This window comes from Onychomys torridus, chromosome 5 (assembly GCF_903995425.1).
Source record: "Onychomys torridus chromosome 5, mOncTor1.1, whole genome shotgun sequence".
Taxonomy (NCBI): Eukaryota; Metazoa; Chordata; class Mammalia; order Rodentia; family Cricetidae; genus Onychomys; species Onychomys torridus.
The window spans coordinates 119249924-119255923 of record NC_050447.1 but is presented as its reverse complement, the minus strand read 5'-3'; the positions used below and the strand labels follow the sequence as shown (position 1 = coordinate 119255923).

The 6000-nt window shown below is 49.0% G+C and overlaps 1 protein-coding gene across 8 annotated transcripts in view; it reads left to right on the top strand.

Moving 5' to 3' along the window:
- Positions 1-230: 230 nt before the first annotated feature.
- Positions 231-6000, top strand: part of Atxn1 (ataxin 1) — a 425225-nt gene continuing 419455 nt past the window's right edge. For 5 of the 8 annotated variants that reach the window (XM_036189212.1, XM_036189208.1, XM_036189206.1 and 2 more), the window contains exon 1: positions 231-408. The gene's annotated coding sequence lies outside the window, so the exon portion shown is untranslated. Of the gene's footprint in view, positions 409-1217; positions 1653-6000 lie in introns of those variants that run through there. The other 3 variants (XM_036189210.1, XM_036189209.1, XM_036189207.1) reach the window with 1 other exon arrangement.

Here is a 6000-nt window from a genome sequence, read left to right as displayed (position 1 = left end):
GCTCTGTGCGGCTCGCCGGGCCGCCTGCCAGAGGGTGCCCCCCCCCCCCCCCCCATGAAGTCGGATCCTTGAGCTGTGGCGGCGGCAGCCAACTGCTCCATATTTGGCTTCTATTACACATTTACATACTGGAGCGAGCGAGCGAGCGCGAGAGAGAGCGCGAGGGAGGGAGGGCGGGCGGAGGGAGGAGGGAGGGGAGGGGGAGGAGGAGGAGGAGGAGGAGAGAGCAGAGTATACCGCAGACATCATTTCTACTACAGTGGCGGAGCCGTACAGGACCTGTTTCACTGCAGGGGGATCCAAAACAAGCCCTGTGGAGCCGCAGCTAGAGCTACAGCAGCCGCAGGACACTGTCTCTCCCTCTGTCCCCCCTTCCCCACGCAACCCCAGATCCATTTACACTTTACAGTAAGTGGCTATTTTTTTTTTCCTCCTCTGATTCTTTCTCTCCCCCCCCCCCATCCTCCCCCCCCCCGATTTAGATTAAAATTACCCCCTCTCTCACCCCAATCCGCTCTCTCCGGAGAGGGGCCAAAGAACATCCAGCATACACCCCCCCCCCCCCAGTCTCAATGGGCTGCAAGGAAAACAGCTGGAAGAGGAGCGAAGGAAACCGACGCGTCGTGGTGTGTGTGTGTGTGTGTGTGTGTGTGTGTGTGTGTGTGTGTGTGTGTATGTGCGCGCGCGCGCGCACGCGTGTGTGTGAGTGTGTGAACATACACCCGTGCGGGGCTCCAGCCTCCCGGCTCGGGACCCCACTCTGGGCTCAGGAGCGGCTGGCAAGGGGAGCAGCCAGGGACCGGGTTGGCTGCCCCCAGGAGAGGGGGCGCGTCCGGGCTAGCGGCGCGGGTGGGGAGCGTAGGGCGCCCCGCTTAGGCTGCTGCTGCCCGGGCGGCGGCGAGCGCAAAGAGCCCTGTCCTCCTCCCTCCCGGTGGCGCAGGGGGAGGCGGCAGCGGCTGAGGGTCGCGCTGCCCTCTTCGCTCTTGCAAATTCTCCCTCTCGGGAGGGGCGGTGAGCGCCGCGGGGGCTCGTGGGAGGGCTGGGCTTCCCCGCCTAGGGTCGCCGAGCTTGAGAGAAGCGACCCCAAGACTGGGGTCTCCCCGCCCAGGCCAGCCTTTTGGGGCCGGGGACTTTGCGCACGGCCTGGGGAAGCAGGGAGGTGGCGGCGCAGGGGGCAGGGGCGCGCCGGCAATCGGAGCGCAGCGGGAGTGGCGGAGGGGACAGGCCCTGGCTGCAGCCGCCACCGCCGCCCTGTTGGTGCGGTCGCTTCCTAATCCAGAGCAGCCGCCGCCGCTGCCGGAGCCGGGAGCCCGCGAGCGCCCCGGCCCGGCCCGGCGTCCCCGCCGGAGCCCGAGGCAGCAGCGGAGGAGCTCCGGGCTCTGCCCTGCGCCGGGACTGCTCGGCTGCGCGGCAGCAGGGAGGGTGAATGAAGATGGGAGGAGGGGAAGGAGGAGGCAGCGGCGGAGGAGGCGCTGCGGGGATTGGGATGCGCCCCGGAGCCCCGCGGCTCGTTCACTCGGGGGCCCGAGACGCCGCCACTGCCGGGGCTGCCGCCGCCGCCGCCGCCGCCGCCGCCTCCTACGTGGTTGCAGCGGAGCGCGCAGGCCGGTCCCGCAGGGGGCAGGGAAGGGGCCGGACGGGCGGAGCGAGAGGTGAGGCGGGGTCGGAGAGGAAGGAGTGAGTGCATGTGAGTGTGTAGGTGCGTGTGTGTGTGTGTGTGTGTGTGTGTGTGTGTGTGTGTGTGTGTGTGTGTGTGTGTTCTCGCGCCATGCGGGGGCCAGGGCCTTCGCGATGGGGAGGGGGCTCCGCGGTGGTCCCTTGGCTGACTCTGCAGCCCTCGACCTCTCGTTAGCCACCTCCTTCAACTCTGGCTTGTGCGCTTTCATTTTATTTCAGACCACGTAGAGAGCTGACTGGAATCGGTGAAACAATTCAGGTTTTCTAGGGAGACTGAGCAAGGACCTTAGTGGTGGGGGTTGGAAGTAGGATGGTGATCTAGACTCCGCCAAAAAAAAAAAAAAAAAAAAAAAAAAATCAGGGTGTTAAGACTGGAGTTCAGTTCGATCCGTAGCTGTCCTGCTTTGTTTAGCTTTCTTTCTGTATAATCCTACAGATAAGAGGGTAATATAAATACTTGGGAAGGTTGGGAAATTGCTGAAGAGTAGTAAGGGCAGAAAAAAAAAAGCCAGTCGGAAGCTGGTTATATAATGCGCTATGTGGCTAACAAGAAAGGCAAGCTATTTTTATTTTGTTTACCGTATGTTGTGCAGTAGGAACTCCTCCAAACTGGTTCTGTCCCCAAAGAGATTTCTTAGCTCCTCAGAGAGCCACAGGATACAATTAGTAAAATTAGAAGACCCCACACCACCTACAGAATCAAAAGTAATGCCTTAGTAGATAGGGTTCTCACCTCATCTCCTGCCTAGCATGCAGGGGAATGTGTGTGTGTGTGTGTGTGTGTGTGTGTGTGTGTGTGTGTGTGTGTGTGTGTGTGTATGCAATGTTTCCCTTAGCAATCTAGTAGTCTCATCTCAGTGACATTTCTGTTTTATAATGCAAGCTCTTCTTAATATTTAAACATCATTGCTATAGCTCGTACACAAGGTAGTTAGCTACATGCTGCTTATTTTTAGGCGCAGCTGGTTACTTTTTCAACAGTGTTTCCTAAGCTATTTCTGTGCAGCTTTTTGAAGAACCCTACCGTTCCTAGAAGCCCTAGTTAAGCCCACCCTCTGGTTTCTTGATGATGGGTGGGTAGCTAAGATAGTTCGATAGCTGAGAATTTATTTTTATTTTATTTTGAATGAAACTTATGCCAGCGGAAGCTAGAGGTAGCCACCAAGGAGAAGAAAAACATGCGCACGAACTCTTGGAAAAGGATTGCACCATAACAGTTTAGCTGTGGCATTTAATCTCCTCTGATTGTCCTCTAACTGGCCATGCATCAGTCAATATTTTCGCAGCTTTGCAAATAAATGGGCTTGAATGCCACCTTCCACATAAAGCCAAGGCTGAAAAGCCTCCTGCCTGTCTGCCTCTCTCATCATACAGATACTGCCGGTGGTGTTAGTTTTCTGTACACTTACTCCGGCCCTGATCACTCATGTAATTAGATCAGGCTGCCATGGCAACAGACAGTGTTCTTCCGTCCATTCAGGTGGGTTTGCCTGAACTACTCGAAGTGTTTTATGCACAGTATTTGAGCTGCCTGAACCAGAGAGGAGAGACTTCACCATTTCAATTGCATCTTCTTTCAGTCTTTTGAACAGGAGATACTGAATGAGGCTTCTAGCTACTCAGCTTTTCTAAAGGAAACCAACACACTGTTCCTACTGGGTACAATATGTAAATGCATCTCCCCAGACGGTGAAAGGAGCCTGACAGTCCTGCTGGTGTTTATTGTGAGCAGATCAACAAGTATTTGATACTTGCTAGAGACCTTTCAGAGCTGACTAAAGCAACATTTCTTTTGCAGTCTAGAGCCTTTGGCCTTGCAGGCACTTAACCCTTTCAAGTGTGAGAGGAGAGCACACCCATGCTTTAGAATCAAAATTGCTGACAATGCTGGCTGGCTTTCTAGGTAGCTTACTAAGAGGAGGTGGCTTCTTTGGAAAGCGTATTCCCCACTGTCACATTTTAAATCTTGACAGCCCACATTATAAAAAGGGATACTGATAGTAGGCAGGCATTCTGAATGTTACTTTCCTTCATTTAGATCTTTTGCTCCTGATCTTTGATGATCTTCAGTAGTAATTAAACATATTTTTGCAGTTAAGTTAGAGATGCTACAAGCCAGTATCATGCCTGGAACTTTGCACAGTAAACTGTGTGTACTGTACTTTAGGATATAATTTAAGAAACATTTAGAGAGCTGCAGGCCAGTGTTGGCATTCCAGTACCACCTTAAGCCTGCTAAGGCCGGAAAAATTATATTATAACTGAAAAGATAACAGAAAAGTAGCTTCAGTTGCTGGAATCTGGCTCTGTTCAGACTCCCCAAACGAAAGGGAATGTTTTAGTAACTTTGAGTGTGTCATGATTTAGTTGTGACCTTGCCAGTCAGTTTACAGTTTTAAGGCCAAGTAGCTAAATGGGTTGAAATAGAAGAAAGACACACAGAGAGACCCCCCCCCCCCCATCTCTCCAGGGCTAAGATGGGGAAAATTGCACAATTCTCCTCACAGGGGGTTTATGAGTTTCTCCTGGTTACGGAGTTTATGTGGTTGCTACATTATTGTGGCCTGGTCCAGTGAAGCATCAGTGTGGTTAAAATGAGCTATTATTTCTGAGAGGTAAACTCATGTGAAGCCAGGGTCTAAAATAGAGGACAGAGGTTTTAAGTTTTACGCATGCCTTGGAGGCCCTCGACGCTATTTGCTTGCAATTAAATGTGTGCGTGTGCTTTTCAGTGTACAAATGAATGCTTGCTAAAATAAATATGAGAAGTGTCTGTACTTGATTGAGAACTGGAAAAGCCACCCCCCCACACACACCACTTTCGTTTTAAGAGGGTTTGGACAGCAGTGGTATTTTGTTAGAAATAGCATAGAGAGACTTCAGGCCTCTCAGTTGGCTTTGAGAGGATGATTAAAGAAAAACTCTTGAGCCATCAGATTACATATCAAATAGCTGAAGATGGTCAGAAGTTTCCATTGCCCAGAGTCCCAGGACCCTCCAGTGTGAAGAGATTATTAAAACGATGGTCCACACTCCTATGGCCCCTAGGGTTTCTTGTTATTAGAGAGTTCAAGGATTCACATTCCTTTTGTATAATGTAACCTTATTTTCTCTCCCATCCTGAAATATCAAGAGGATTTTGCTCCTGCACATACCTTGAACGCCAGCTTCTACTGACTAATAGACTGTGCCAGTTTGCTAGGCTTCCTATTAGGAGTTAGTCAATAAATATACTTTGCTAAAAGCCAGAGCTCACGTAAGCAGTTGAATGTAGGAGTCAATGTTGATTTCTTTGAACTGTAGTCATCTGAAGGCAACGCGTAATTTAGACTCCAGAAAAGCTTAAATACTCGCATATGAAAAGAGCCTTCTCACGAGACAGTCTGTCATTTTTAGGGATTGACTGACTTCCAGGCTCTGTATTTTCAGAGTAGCACGCAAGTCTGAATGATTGGCTTCTAAGAGAGTTAGGTTTCTGTAACTTAATTGCTTCAAAGAACAGATTTCGATCCGCTTGGTCGTACTTCCAACCTGAGAATAGAAGCGGCCCTTCTTATTTTGCTAAATGCTTGTGAAAAACAACAAATTGTGAGGATGGCGGTAGAGGCCACAGTTTCTGCCTGAGGACTAACATAGACTTTTTCTTTTGTTTGTTGTTTAAGATTTGAATTTCTGAGTCATCAGCAATACTATTTTGGTTGCATTTAATTTAGTTTAGTAAAATAAATTTACTCATTCCAATTTTCTGTGAGCAGTACGATGATGATGCCTATATAGGATGCTAGCTTTACATGAGTGAAAAAATATTGGCTGAAAGAGTCAGAATTGGATTGAGGCTTTTTTAAAAAAAAAATAAATACTTAAAAATTGCGGAAGAAAAAGAATGCTATATGGTAATTTATCTTTATTTGTGGAGATGACATTTTTTATTTTCCTTTCCCAATTTTATTTATAAGTATTTTTTACTTTAATCGGTGCAATAACATACATATTTTATAGTCCTTATAAGCCTGAACCCTTTAGGATAATTACTATAAATGCTTATGCTCCCTGTTACTACTATCCCACATGAACTAAAACATGTTTAGATAGAACTATTATAGACAAAGCAACTCACGATCCCCTTTGTTTGGCATATTTGATGTTAGCAGACATGTTTCATTGATTTTTCTGCAACTCTTCATGCATGCCATTTGTGGGGTAATGAAAATGCAATGATAATTGCCGTCATGTGGCAAAATTGTATTTGACTTGAAAACCCCTTTTCAGAAAACTCACGGTGTAATAAGACGCAGGGTTGGAGGGTAGGTATTCCCCTGGTTG